At 33.0% G+C, this 15,904-nt stretch overlaps 1 long non-coding RNA gene across 2 annotated transcripts; it reads left to right on the top strand.

The window, feature by feature from the left end:
- The first annotated feature begins 3,422 nt into the window (after window positions 1-3,422).
- On the top strand, window positions 3,423-4,783 carry LOC108456452 (uncharacterized). 2 transcript variants are annotated; one of them, XR_001866924.2, is made up of 3 exons: window positions 3,423-3,491; window positions 3,589-3,632; window positions 4,567-4,783. It is a non-coding gene; the product is annotated as an uncharacterized LOC108456452 (long non-coding RNA). The 2 variants fall into 2 exon arrangements; XR_008270748.1 differs by lacking the exon at window positions 3,423-3,491 and having other exon boundaries at window positions 3,575-3,632.
- Window positions 4,784-15,904: the final 11,121 nt, after the last annotated feature.

Raw genomic sequence — 15,904 nt, 5'->3', positions numbered from 1 at the left:
GAGAATAATTTATGCTTTTTATTATGTCTAAAATTTATAATATATTTTGTATTATCTTATTTGTGCTTCATGTTAATTGTTATATGTGTGTGTGTATATATATATAATATTGTTACACACGTGCATGTGAAAGAAAGACTTGAAAGCTTTGTGTTGAGCAAATTGTTGATTCATGTGAAAGAAAGTTTAGTCCAGTAATAACACGATCAGAGAATATCAGCCTTGTAGGGACCTTGAAATTCCATATCTTTTGGTTTAATACCAAACTCTAGGACTGTTTTTGTAATCAAGTCAACTCACCAATGAAAGGGTTTGCCCACAGCTGTTCTTAAAGTTTCAGTTGACCAAGTCAAATTTCAATCATGATGATGACAACCGAATTTCTTGGTTTCACATTTGCTTTACCCCAGTTCTTTGCGTTTTCCATTTCTGACGGTGAATCAAGTTTTATTTCTTGCATGTACCTGTAATCTTAATTAATATTTTGACAAACAATTCAAGTTGTTCCAAAACTAGTTCTAAGTACTTGAAGTACAAAACAATGAAAATAAAATAATATAGAAGATGTTTTCGCAGTTCAGTTTTTTATATTTGTGAGGTATATTCTAGAGAAAATATTTACTATTTTATCACCATGTACAACAAGTGAATTTAAGCCCTAACATTCACCAATGTTGACTTCTCACTTTTGTACCCAAGATCTAAAAAATTCAATGAAAACTTATGACACTTAACTAAGTAACACAGTTGATTATTACAAAATAATCCACTCTAAATTTAGGTTCCTAATTGAACAAAATAAGTGCCCTCAACTCATGTACAAAAACCTGTACAAGTTCACATACTTTATATGAGTATGGACATGCTAACATAATCTCATCTATGCAATCAATTATCTCTTAACATAAGTAAGATAAATATTATATAAATAAAGAATTATATGTCTTCCAATCAGCTAAAGATATCGTCCCATTCATCGACTTGATTCGTTCCTCAATTTTATGGATGTTAATTGAGTTTCATCCAACCCAAACAAATCTTGGAGATACCATGCATGGGTAGATTGTATATCAAGGATAAGATGGGAAGAATCATAATCAACCAAGAAGATCACAGCCCAACCATACTTGTTGCAAAAATTTGTCAATCCAAACATGACAGTTTTCCATGTCATTAGTGTTAGAGGCAATTGGCACTGATCCAGACACTAAATGAAAAAGGCCTCAACTGTCACATTTCAAAAATCGAGGGTTAGTAGAATTGGGTTTGTGAACCAAGAGAGAGTGATCATGCCTTAAGTTTTGAGATATCTGTGTATTTTAAGAAATAAATGAGGTATTGGTTTGTTGGTTAAGTGTTAGTGAAACGTTCCTTGAAACCCAAGTTCAAATCTCTTCTTTTGCACCATTTTTATTATTTTGAAAATTTTCCATCAAAACCTAGTATGTGACACACCTTATTTTTAAAATAAATATTGCAAAATCATTTCAAGAATAAGGAAATAAGGAAATAGCCTAGTGGTTAACTAATAAATGGAAAAACATGAAATTAAATTAAGGAAATAGCCTAGTTGTCCATACCTTTTAGACCTAGGTATAAATATTATTTTTAGACAAAATAATAAACCTTTAGTCTCATTTCCCCCACCCTATTTGTCCCTCTCCTTCTCCTCTTCTCTTTCAATTATTTTTTCTTTCTTCCTTGTTGTCGTCGCCCACAAATCTTTATCTACCATCTTTTTCTTTTCCTTTCTTTTTCACAAGATCTTGCATCATCTCCCCCTCCATCTTGCTGTCATTCTCCCTTGATTTTCCATCCCAAATTTGACATTTTGGATCTCCAAGAACGATTCTCCTTGTTGCCGAGAAGTGCCATTGTCGCCCCTATCAACTAGTTTGTGTAAGTTCTCCTTATTTCTCAATTTCTTGATGAATCTCAAGAGTTCAAAACCCAAATTTTCAGATCTGAAGATTTAATGGGTATTTTTGTAGCCTCCTAAGTGATCTTAAGAGTGATTTCAAATTAGCCCCAACTTGGCCACCGTTGGTGGTGGTGTGTGTGCCTATGGGAAAAAGGGGTTATTTTTCTTTAATTTCTACCCATCCTTTTCCAGAATTATTTTGGGATCTTGAACCCTATTAATCACCCTTTAATCATGTTTTAATCAGGGAAAATTGATCTTGATCAATCGGCAATTCAAATCTGACAATTTAGGAAACATATGTGTAGTTGATTGTAAACTAGTTTATAGTTTCGGTTTAGATATTGGAGAAAGATTGTTAATTGATTAAATAAATAATTTTAATCATGGATTAGATACTGGTTTTACAGTATTAAAATGTGTTAGGTGCTAACTTAAACACCCCAAACCAACAGTGCAGCTAAAAGACGTTCGCGCGTACGATTTTCATCAATTCGATGTAAGAAATTAACTAGTTTGGATTCGAAAAATAGTTATAATTGTAATGGTTGTATTGAACCCATAAGTGGGTGTTTGGGGGATATTTAAGAGGTATATTAATTGAGTTTAATACTAATTTTTTAATTTAGGTTAATTTTAAAGCTTATTAGAGAAATTGCAAGATTTACAAGTGTGCTGCGGAAGACCGTAAAATAAAGTGTAGGTCATAACTCAAGAACTTAATTGATAATGATGATGTTATTGATAGAATTGATGATTTAGTTTGTTGACTAGACTTGGCTAAATAGCTAAGTAATTAAATTTGTATGTGGTCAAACCAAGTACGTTTTGAGCCCTAATTATTTGGTATGTTAGCGAAGCTACTAAATTGACTGAATGATTGTATAGCGTCCCAATCTATTAATTCTACTTCTGTAAAATTTGTCATAAATGTATACCTGCTTCAATGGTTAAGTGTTCTGGGTGTGTGTGTGAGGTCCCAAGTTGAAGCCTTACATTTGGTATTTTTCTGACTAAAGCCTTATATTTGCGCAATGGGCTTCTATTAAATTACTTGTAAAACCATATCAGAATGAGATTGTTGGTTCGAGTGGTAAGGGAGTCTGTGTGTTGTGTGGAGGTCTTGTGTTCAAATCCTTGCACGAGCATGGGTATTTTTTTCTCAGTTATTGGATAGAGTTTTAGTGAAGTTAAAATTCTGATAGTAGGTGGTTATGACAGTGTAGGTAGTGGGATTTGAGTAAATTTGTTTCCCCAAAATTCTCTTCAGAAAAGCTGACGTTCTCTTCCTCCTCCTTTGTCATTTTCCCTTTTTCTTTCTACTCTCTACCGATTTCTTTTTCTCTTTCTTGCTTCCAATTTTGTTTTTGATTTCTTACCTATTATCAAGTTTTCGTGACTCGTTATATCAATGCTTTTGGGCGTTATCGATAAGTTTGGTAAATGCAATTTTTGTTTTGGCTAACGAATCTTCAGTTAATCGGTTCATTTTATGTTTAAGGAAGATCAAATGGCTGGAGGTTCCCAATCAACACTTTGATTGTGCGGAAACATTGTTAAGCATTCTAAGGTAAAGGTTTTAGATGATTTACAGGTTGTCCATTACGGTATGGTTCGATTTATATTGTTTCCAAGCAATTAATTGCGGATTAATTGATCAATTTTAGGTTTTAGAAGGCTCGAGAGTGTTTTCGCTACGAAACAATACCAGGTGTGTACCCGAAATGCACAAAAATAAGAATTGACGAAATCAAAAAAACCTCACTGTCGATGCCACACCACCGTATGGTAGGCCGTGTGCGATGACACGGCTGTGTGATCGACGAAAACCAAGCCCTATGCAAAAGAAGGTCGTGTGATGGTTGGAGTGTGGCCGTGTGAGCCACACGAGCTAGGCCAAATTGGACATGTGGGCCCACACGAGCACGTGGATCTGGGCCAAGCCGTGTGATCCACACGGACAGGGCCAATCTGGGCCCCCACATGCCCGTGTGGGCCCATTTATATGAATTTTTTCCTAGGATTGCACAAGTCGTCCCAAACGACTGTGGGCCTGCTATAGGGTCGGTAAGGGCTAAATAAACCCTAAGTTGTATGATCTAATTGTTTGATATACTGATCTAATTAGGATACTGATGCACGTCTACTTGTACTATTATCTGCATAGCTGCTATCAATGTACACTTATATGAAGCATGTGAACATGTTAGACTGTTTATCCGTATTTGTATATTTTTGTATCTGATATTGGGGATGGGATGATGTATATTAGAGGAAGTGTTCTGAAAGGCAATTTACGCCTATTATCTGGCAGCTTGGCTGCATTATATCTGTTATGTCCCGTATCGGTATAATATGGTGTGTAGGGTTGGGTAAGTGTTTTAAACCCCACATGGTGTATAAGGATGGTTGGAGATGGTGTGTAAAGGATTGGGGTAGGATTCTAATTTCTGATATCTGATTTTGGTTTGCACATCTATGTCTGTATCTGATATGGGCTTAGGCCTGAATCTGCATCTGTATCGGTAATGGGCTTAGGCCCGAATCTGTATCTGTCTGATTCTAAATTTCTGTATGTATGCATGCTTAATTTGGTTATACACTGAGTTTACGTAAACTCACTTCTTTCTATTTGATCTATACAGGTAATCTAAAGTCTTAGGCGGATCGATGTAGTGGAGGACTCGACGATGATCACATGTCTTGGACCGTTTCGGTTATGGTTTTTATTTAAATTCTCGTTTCTTTTCTGGATATTTTTGTAAATGTGGACTTTTCAGACTATTGTTTATACTTGGGTTTGACTGTGCTTTATGATTTTAATATTGCAGAACTCGACAAAAGCTCAGATTTTACCAAAAACTAAGGTTTTCTAAAAACTTCGAAACGATATTTCCTACATTCAACGGTTTTAGAAGCTTTTGCTACAAATACTTTTCCATCTAAGCAACTAATTGAATAAGAATGTCGAAACTGATAAAAATGATAAGGGTTAATAAATTAATGTGGTTTTAACTTAACGACAATGATTTTCAACCCCATTTCATGTGACACTTCTGGATTCGACTATAATGTCTAGGCCAGATTTGGGGTGTTACAGATTGCATGAATGATATTGTTGTGAATGGTTAGTTAATGTGATGTATGATTGGTTTTTTGTATAGCATGATTTTGAATGAAAATAAGGCTTATGCATGATAGATTGGTATGAGTAATTTGCTATGTAAAGTTTGAAAGACTGCTATACAAACACACAGAAAAGTTGTAAGAACACATGAAATTGTGATTTGTTAAATGATACCACCTTGATGGTAAATTGAAAGTTGGATCAATGATCCTATTCACTGAAAGTATTTGATAATTTGAGGGTATGCTAAACATGCTAATAAATTGTGAAAGTATTGATTTATGACTATGTATGAGATTGTATGACATATTGCATGTACATTGGGGTGGGTTATTATTTTGGTTAATGGAGGAGTTCCATAGAGATTTCAGCGGCATATTAAGTCTGCATTTATTCGTAATTAGTGCACTACATCAAAGATTTGAAGGGATTTGGCAATTTTGTCACATTTATTCGTTATTTGGCCATTTTTTCGCATTTATTCTTTATTTGACAGATTTTCTGTAATTATATTCATTCAGTGGTTTTACCACATTGAGCTTTGCTCACATTTGTTAGGGTTTGATAGACGGGTTCTAGGGAAATTATGGTGTCTAGCGGATGGTTTGCATAGGAACTTTTACATTGCATCAATTGCATCACCCCATGACCATACACCGTTTGACATCGATTTCATAATGACTATGTTATGATATGAAATTTCAATGATGATTTTGTGTTCTTTTGTTAATGCTAATATGTTTCACTATATTTGATATTTATGTCTCTGTAAATAACTGTTTGACTCACACTGAGCTTTCATAAGCTCACTCCCCTATAGTTTTTTAACTTTTTAGGTAAACCTCAAAACTAGGACCGGACCCAACATATGGAAAATTACATTGGACCTCAGACCATTTTTAATAAGTATTATTAATAAGTCCCTATTGGTTTTGGTTTGTTATTTTTAATTATTTCTAGCCTGTTGGTAACTTTTCATTTGGAGATTTTTGCATGCATGGATTACTCAAGCATAATAACCAGAAAACGCATGATATCTCACTTAAGTAAAATTGGACATTGTTCCCTAATTTCTGTTGCATTATAAAGAATCCGTTTTTGAAAAAAAAATAAGGGGACTAGATTTCCAAAATGACATGAGTAATGTTTTTTTTTTCGCTTCATTAGTTTACATCAAGTTTTTACAAAGTAAAATGATGAACAAACAATTTTTTTCTAAAACAACACTGTCTATGAAGACAATCTGAAGAGTAAAAGGATAGCAGTGATCTAGAAATAAAGTTTAAGAGTAAAAAGATACAGTCTGAAGACAAAATAAAGTCTTAATGAAGTTGCAGGAGTGAAAAGTCAACTATCATCTTTATAGCATCAACAGAAGAAATGTAGAATGACAATATAAGAATCATCATACCAAGTTAGAAAAGGAAGCCTAGTCAAGTTATAGAGGCTTGTAGCATAACATATTTGCTCTCATCAATGCTTCCTATAATGTCGGTTCCCTTATCCACTATTCCCTTTTTTTGTTCAACATATTTGCCAATATCAATGAAGCATTTTAACAAGTATGTCATTCCTAAGGGATTTAGCATGATGAACATTGGCTTGGAGCTATTGAATGGATTTCTCTTAGGAGGCAATCTTAACATCAAGGTGATGAAGTATTCTTCTGTTCAAAGGCTGAGAGATGAGTTGTAGTGGCTTCCTTAGTGGCCACTCATGTTGTTATTGTTTCTCCTTCTTTCTCTACTACTTCAAGACCAACTTTAGGGATAAAAGCTTTATGTTTTCCTTCGAACTACATGTAAGAGAACTTCAACTCTGTAGGCCTTCTCTCTTATTTTTCAGTTGCCAAAACAACTTTAGAATTTTGGTTATGAAAAATCTAAATAATGAAAAAAGGAAATGGGAGACTTAGCCTGTTGTAGACCTTATCTGTATGCTTGATTATCTTTTAAAAGATAATCTCTCCAAATTAAATTTCATTACAGTACAGATTCCCTTAGGTTTTCTTCTTCTTTGGGATGGCTAGGAGAAGAAATAGTTGAAGAAGATGACATCCATCCACTAACTTAGCTTATATAGCATGATTAATGTTTAATTGAACTAATTTAATTGACATAAACATGATTTAATTAACTTAATTTAACTTTAATAAACTATAGCGGATTTTACCCTCATCGTCCACTTTCTCTTATTTAAAAATGATCTAATTTTCATTTAGGATCTTTGGTTAATTGTTATTTTAATCCTCAATCATTTTGTTAATTACAAATTTATAGCGGTTAGGCTTTTACAATTTAATCCTTGAGCCTTAATTAACTATTAATTTGGCAAAATTATTGGATCAATCTTTAATATATATTTATATTGTCTCCATAAATATTCATATTTAATATTTACGAAATCGGTTTATGAAAATGAGGTTCCAAAATCATATTTTTTTGGTATTGTTGGAAATCGGGTCGTTACAATATACCATTACGAAAGCTAATTGTAACAACCCGATTTATGGCCTAGTCAAAACAGTGGTCTCCGGACCACAAATTCGAAGATAGAAAAATTATTTTTAGTATTTTTATGAGGTTATAGTACGATTATATTAGTGCATGAAAATTTTGGTGAGTTAATTTTAATATTTCAAGCCCGATTGCGAAAAAGGACTAAATCACATAAAAGGCAACAGTTACATTTTAGTATCCAAAGGTGCCAAGTAGATAGAAAATTAAAATTAGGAGTATTTAAAGGTTATTTAGACCCTATTGGAATAGGTTGGCCAGCCATAAGACAAGAAAATAGGTGGTCAACATGTTAGGTATTTTGATGACCTCATATGTAATAAATTAATGCCTAAAAGCCTATTTTTTATTTTTCCCTCACTCCTTCTTCCTTGTTGACCGAAAATATCATCAAATATTGAGGTTTGAAAGCTCAAAAATCTACAACAACTTAAAGCACTCATAAGTAAGTGATTTTAATTAGTTTTCTTCAAGATTTTTACACGTTTGAGACCCTTGAAGCATGAACTTTCAAATGAGGGTGATATCTTACAAAATGGTCAAGAGTTTAGAATTTTTCCATGGATGTATTTTTGGTATATGTTGAGTTTTTATGGAGGAATATGATGTGTTATAAACAACTTTTATGAAGGGTGTTAGCAGAAAAACACCTAAAGGGACTATTTTGCATAAGTTACAAATTAAGTAATAGGTGTGTGAAATAGTGAGAATTTTGGGTTGCTCTAGTAGTAAAAAGAGTTTAGCTAGGCTTGAAATACGAATAAATTCGATAAAAATCAAATTTTGAACATGGGGGTAAAATGGTCATTTTGCTAAAGTCTAGGGGTAAAATGGTTATTTTACCAAAGATGTAAATTTTAGATAGCTTAATTGTGTTTAATGACTGAATGAGTGCATTTTTTTATAATAGATCAAGATTTGCCAAAATCGAGCCTAGACCGGAGCAAAGCCAAGCAATCCGATTAAGCCAACTAGTCAAGTACTTTTTGTAAACTGAGGTAAGTTGTCTGTAAATAGTATAACTATATCATTAAATGCATGTATTCCATTGTTATTGATTTGATATAGCATGAGTTTCCAAAATTTGAAATGAGTATGTATATTTATGATAGAGTAAGTAGAAAGACTCAGTGAGAACCCCAGGAAACAAACCGGATGTTCATGCCATAACATTGCGTTATATCAGGGCTAAAGAAGACATGTCTGGGACATGCATCAGCCACATTATGATGGCCAGTGTAAAACCATGTCTGGGACATGGCATCGGCGTAGAGATAAGTGCTAGTGTAAGACATGTCTGAGACATGCATCGGCCTCGATGATGATAGCCAGTGTAAGACGTGTCTGGGACATGCATCGGCTAAGTTTCTGCTAGTGTAAGACATGTCTGGGACATCCATCAGCACGTATACACGAGAGCTAGTGTAAGACCATGTCTGGGACATGGCAGCGGCAACTTAACCCATGTTTGAAGCTTATAGAATATCCGATAGTATTCCAAAAGGTTCAACTTTAAGAGTTAAGAAAGAGATTTAATAAGGAAAGTATGATAATGTTGTAAGTGTTACAGGTACCTATTTGGTATGCATGAGTAATGAACTTGATTAGAAAATATGACTTGAGTTGATGGTAATGAGTAAGTCTAGTTTATACTTACCTTCGAGCTATGAGCATAATTGATAAATAGTAAAGTTGTTGTTTTATATCTATTTATATGCAACTTACTAAGCTTTATGCTTACTCTCTTTCCCTTCCCTTTTCTTTCAGTACTACCATGTTGCTTGAGGATCCCTTGAAGTCAGAGATATCGATCATACTATCAGCTATAATACTCGGTATAGTTGGATTTATATTTTTGATTATGGCACGTATAGGGCTAGACTAGGAAGTTGTATTATTGAGAAATTGTTTATGTATATTGGCTTAAGATAAAAGCCCTTCATTTTGTATTAAGCCTAGATAATGGCTATTATTCATTTTGGTAAATGTATATTATGTTCCTTCTATGGATGAATTGATGTCTTTTGGGATGGAATTAGCATATTGAAATGGCCTTGTGTAGGTTGTGCAAAATGGGTAACAAAATGGCTTGGAGGATAGCCTTGTTTGTCCATACAGGCGTTTGTTTAGACCGTGTGTGATGCACGGCTCACCCCCATGGGTGTGTGTTATGGCCGTGTGTCCCCCTGCACTTAAACTTTTAAATCAGTATTGTCCACAGTTAGGCCACGCGGGCGTGTGCCATAGCCGTGTCTATAAGTCAGTATTGCCCACAGGCAGGCCACACAGGCGTGTGTCATGGCCGTGCCCTAAAGTCAGTGTTACACACGGGCTGAGGACGTGGGTGTGTCCCGAGTCACACGGGCGTATGGAACCCTAAAGCATGAATTTCTCCAAGTTTTTCTTAAGTTCTCAATTAAGCCTAATCATCTCCAATATATGTTTTGGACTTCGTAAGCCCATTTAAGGAACAAATTGCTTATGAAAGGAAAAGTTTTAAAATTCATCAAGATTTTACGGCCCGGTTTTGTATAGTTGGTTGAGTTAAGTTAGGTAACACCTTGAACCATGTCTCGGCGTCGGATATGGGTGGGGGTGTTACACTAATCATTAAGTGCTCGTCCAATGACCTTATCATAAGTGCTTACCCTCGTAGGATATTATTAATCTCTTTGGGATAAATTTGTTCTCTCAATATGATCCTTTTTTGCCATTGCATAACCCTTTATGAAAATTCAATTACTAATGAAGAGTAATTAAATCATTTCTCTCTAAGACAAATGACTCGTGACCACGTTACTTTCTATCTATCATGTAATGTCAGTGAGAGGATATCTTCTACCCTTTATTGGAGTATGAATTCCATTATTATGGAATAATGCTACATCATGTAGAAGTCCTATACCCAACATATCAGCTTCTGGTTTCTTATTTATTTGAACTCAGGCTTTCATTTACATCAATGTATACAAGTCATGCATATATAGTCCATTCATCCACTTCGGATTAAGGAATGTTACACGATGAACGTCACAAGTGAATAAATCCATAAACGGATCTAGTATCTATTCTATTTGGGTCTTGTCTAATGTACTATCAGTTACATCTATGTCTCTATCATCCTCTCCAATACCCAAGACAAGGTATCTCCTCATTTGGACTTGATAGGCCGCATATTTAGTCTTTTAATTGATTTGTTAAATTTTGATTAAACTAAGGACATGTTTAGATTACCTATTAATATAAGCTATCTTTCTGCATTATGATTCGACCACGTAATGTTGTTTAATATTAGTTTAAATGTTAGATAATCAATAAATCAATATTTGTTTTCATGTTTCTTTATGTGCAAAAATCACTTCAAGATACTATAAAAAAAGTATTAATAATATTGATGGATTTTTATTAAATCAAATTGTTCAAAAACTTTCAAATACATAGACGAAATCACTACACGAACGGCACTAGATTTTAACATGAACGTGAAGAAAATAATCATAGTAATACCATGTAAAAGTATTTGTACCTCTTGTATGTCCCCGATACATTGGATTGAAGTTAACGTGGGTAGAAGTTCCATGTTGTTGCGCCGAGATGCACTCATGGTATTGCTGAAATGATGTTGATTATTATCGAATCAATAGGGCATAGTTGCATGTTCCCCATTTGATCATTAAGTTCTGTTCAACATCCTAGAATGATGATAAACAAAGGTGGCTAGGTATCTGATCCTACCACGGTGAAGGCACATCTTGCATAGTCGCTCGTGTCGAAATGAAACCCAAATCTCTAGTCCGTCCTTACGTTGTAGGAAACAACCTGGTAGGAGCAAGAGCCAAGGATTCATATGTACCTTAACGCGCATGAAGCCAATGTTACGAGGTTCCACCTCTTGCCAATCTATGCCAGAGGATTTGGTTTTCAAATAGAAGTATGAATTATAGCATCCATCAATAGCAGCGACAAGCGTCGCTTCTTGAAAACATTCATGCATAGCTTGCAATACTAACATTAATAGACTTTGAAAAATTCACTCATCTTTTAATCTTGTTTTCCAAAGAAAAAAAACTATCATCTTCAAAATTTAGTAAAACCAGAATTTTAAATTTTAAAAGTAGTTCAAAATTTGATAAAAATTAATTAAAAAAATAGGGAGAGAGAGAGAGAGAGTTGAACTTGATATGGCGATGAAGAAGCAAAATTAGTTGTGGATCAATATTAGATAACGAGAGGAAAATATTAAACATAAGAGTTGAACTCGATCACCTTTAAAATATTTATCATTGTTTATGAGTTTAAAACCTTTTAAAACAAATCCTAAATTTTTCTTGAACAACACGATAATGGAATCAATAAATAAATCATAAGAGTTTATTCTTAGGGATTATGAAATATTGACAACAAAAAGAATAAAATTTTATTAAAAACGAGGATTTTAAGCATAATAATTTTTAGTAATTTTAAAATAAAAAATTGAAATGATGATAATACCAAAGAAGAGATGGGAATTAAAATTAAATGACGATTTTAATCATACTATTTTTAGCCAAAAAAAAAAAATAAACTGAAATAAGAGTTGGTTTTATATATTATATAAGTTTGGAAATTTTGATGGTATGAATAAAAGTTAGTATAATGATAAATTTAGTTTTTAAGATTTATGTAATTTGTCAATTTAGTTTTATTTTTTGAGTTAAATTTGATAATTGTTTTTTCAAAAGTGTCAATATAACATCTCACCTCAAAAAAGAAGAAAAGAATATTTATGGTAGAAGTCTTTGAATAAGTTATTTATAAATAAATAGTAGTATAAGAAATTGTGATTGTTTTAAAAGAAACTGACATACATGACAACATATAGAATAATTAGTAGAAGCATGTGCTTAAGTCAAAAATTTGATATCGATTTTAGGGACTAAATTGAATAAGTTGAAAAGTATTAAAATTAAAGTGCAATTATATTATTTTTGTTTTGATGGAAATGACTTAATGACAATTTTACCATTACTTTAAAAATCAATGGTTTTATGATGACATTTAAATAATTATTATAAGTATTATTATAATATAAATAAAAGATAGTTCATCTTTCTTTACTTTACTTTTTTATTCATTTAACGGGGGGAGGAAAAAAATATTTCATGATTTTTCTTCAGATTCAAGCATAAGGTATAATTTTTCTTCAAATTTTCATAGATTTTGAATTTTTGAAGCTGTTTTACACACACATATATATATATATATATATATATATATATATAATAGTTTTTTTTTATAACGTATATTGAAAGTTGTCATTAAAGGACATGGATGGAAGTTTAGAAAACTTAAGTGAAGCTGGTATATTTTTGGATAGGAAATTATTAGACGAAGAGTTCTAGCTTGTTAGAAGTGTGAAAAAGAAATAAAAATGGATGGAAAGTTTACTTGGTACATTTGGCCATGGTAAAGGGGAAGTAGAAAACATTGATCACTTTGTGTAATATTGATGCTAAATGATAGCTTGTGAAGCAGTGAGTATTCTGGTGAAGATAGAATTGAAAACAAATAATCGAGTTGAAATATATGCGAATTTCGAACGAAGAAACTTAAGTTGTCAACTGAATTAACCATACATATTTAAGCTTGTTTTTATTAGTTTTAGAATGAGAATGGATAAATGACATTGTTTCAGTATTTAATTGCTCTTATTATAGCTAAAAACCAAGCGAGCATCTTGAAGGAGAAAGGCGAAGAGGAGTAAAGCGATTGAACCTTCGATTTGTGCTAATATTTTATTTTCATTACATAAAGCTTTAGAATATTTAGTTTACTATGACTAGTTATATTTATTTTATTTTATTTTTATGAGTTTGAATGAGCTTAAATGATTTAGTTAATATTTATAAAATTATGTATTGAGATGAAAATATGTTTCTCAAATGATTAAATTAGGAAATTCATGGTTATGATTTAAATTTGGGTATTATGATTTTAGACGATTGAGTAAGAAAATGTTTAATAAGTTTTGAATTGGAAGTCTAATTTTATAGTAGGAGATATGTGATTTGAACATGAAACGAAATTGAAATGAGAATTATATGAAAATGGAATTAAATGGATCATGAAATTTGGTTTTACCCTATTTCACTAAGTTAGACAAGCTCTTATCACAACGACATTGTTTCGTATTATGTAATTTATGGTCTAATTAGTTGTTTATTATCTATTTACTAAAGTAACAGTTGTTGTTGTGATAATTATCGAATGCTTAGTTGCATGAAAGATTATTATTGAGATTAGAATGTATCGGAAAGTATAAGGGGCCTATGTGAACTTGGTAAATAGTTAGAACACAAATGACAAGTCATTAGGAAGAAGCAGAATTTGAGTGGTGTATTTGTAAAGGCCTTAGGCCTAGCGAGCTTTGAGCCAGTGTATTTGTATTAGGCCTTGGCCCTAGCAGGTTTTGAGTCAGTGAATAATTATATCGGGTACTTTGTACCTATAGCTTGAGGTCAAACATGTGTTGCGGAGTCTCTGAAGCTTGAAGTGTTGATTAATGTCCTAGAGTTGACACGTTTGGATATTTCTCTTCCACATATCCGAAGTGATTTACTATTATTCTCCGGGCCAATTGATTGTTTATGTATCATATCATGATTTAATAATTTGGTGAATTGATGGTGTAAATGTTACAGGTTGAATTTTTTTTTTTTTTGCAAAGTCAGTGAAAAACAAAAGGGATTGTCAAGAACAATCCAAACAAGTTCAATCACAGTTTTAAGAAAAACGAATAAAACAAAACAGCCTAGAAAAAACTACTTAGCAGACAAAAAAAAAATTCAATATCAGACTTCCCGTTGTACCTTTTTACGAAAAACAACAGACCACCCCAAAGATCATTCACTCTTCAAAGAAGACATCACCAAGCAGCTTTAAAGAATTCTTCATCCATGGTAGCTAAGGAAGTTTTTTGCTTCATTCGATCTATTCATCAAGCTTTAAACATTTTCTCCCAATTTATACCTTCACCACGCTAATCTCTACCACATCAGAATCATTTGCTGCTGCTAAAATTGAAGGAATCGCCACATCATACAAACCTCAACATGTGATTTCAATTCAAACCTCAGCCACTACCAAAAACTACCTCCCAAAATCACGAACAACTTCCCAAAACGTCCACGAATGACTATGTCAATATTACAGCCAATCTGATACAATGATTGAATTCCATTCCATAATTAAAACAACCTACTCCTTCCAAATCAACACATAAACCATCACTACAACCTCATTAATTGCCATTAGGACTGCCCTTTCCATGACCTCCACTGCACAACAACCAGAAACTAAAGCCAAAAGACATCCAGAGAATAAAAACCACCCCCTAATCGAACCGTAACCAATACCCCATTACAAGGCACAAACACAATCAAAACAACCCTAGCTGTATTAAATTGAACCCAACCCACCGAAGAATGATCCCAAACAAAACCCGAATCCTCCTCCACCCACACAACAATTCACCAACCAAACATCTCCAATTACTCCAACTAAAACCTCTTAGGCAAAACCTACTCACAATGAACATAAAACAACCATGAGCAGTAAACCAACCAAAATGAAAGTCAAAAATTCTACTCCTATTCAGACAACAACACCCAAAATGTAACACCCCCTAACCCCAAACCGTTACCGAAACGAGGTTATGAGGCATTACCGGACATATCAGAAAACTTACGAATAATTTACAATTAATATAACTTTCATAGTATAATATAATAATTAAGTCCCTATCTTGAACTCTCGAAGTTCAAACACGTATTAAAAGTAGAACGGGACTTGTTCGAGTATTCCAAATTTTTTTTTTAAATTTCGGCAGCATTTCTGCTTATTTTTACCTAAAGCTCCTGCAAATTCAAACTAAAACAACCAACACCAATATTTCACATTCATATAACTAATATTTATATCATTAACAAAATTTTAACTTAATAACTATCATAGCATCATTCAAAATTGATTAAAAACTTCATTCATTTAACAACTTAATGTTCATGTATCAAAATATCATGTACTTTCCTTACCATTTCATTTAACCATCTAAATTTTATAATTCATCCTTCACTACCCAAAGTAATATACATATTCAAGTGACTAAACAACACCTATGTACATGCCACCTTTACCCAAAAGAAAAATATACATCACCAAATTTGTGTTGGAGTCGGGATTGTTCTAGATCTTTGGTAGGGACACTTGACTTCTACTAACTGCATGCGGAAGCAACCGTGCATTGAGTATGGATATACTCAATGATATTACTATAAATCAAGACTATTTAACATTAATAAA

This window comes from Gossypium arboreum, chromosome 9, assembly GCF_025698485.1.
Source record: "Gossypium arboreum isolate Shixiya-1 chromosome 9, ASM2569848v2, whole genome shotgun sequence".
NCBI classification, from domain to species: Eukaryota; Viridiplantae; Streptophyta; class Magnoliopsida; order Malvales; family Malvaceae; genus Gossypium; species Gossypium arboreum.
The sequence above is the reverse complement of the archived record's forward strand: the minus strand, read 5'-3'. Positions and strand labels throughout refer to the sequence as shown.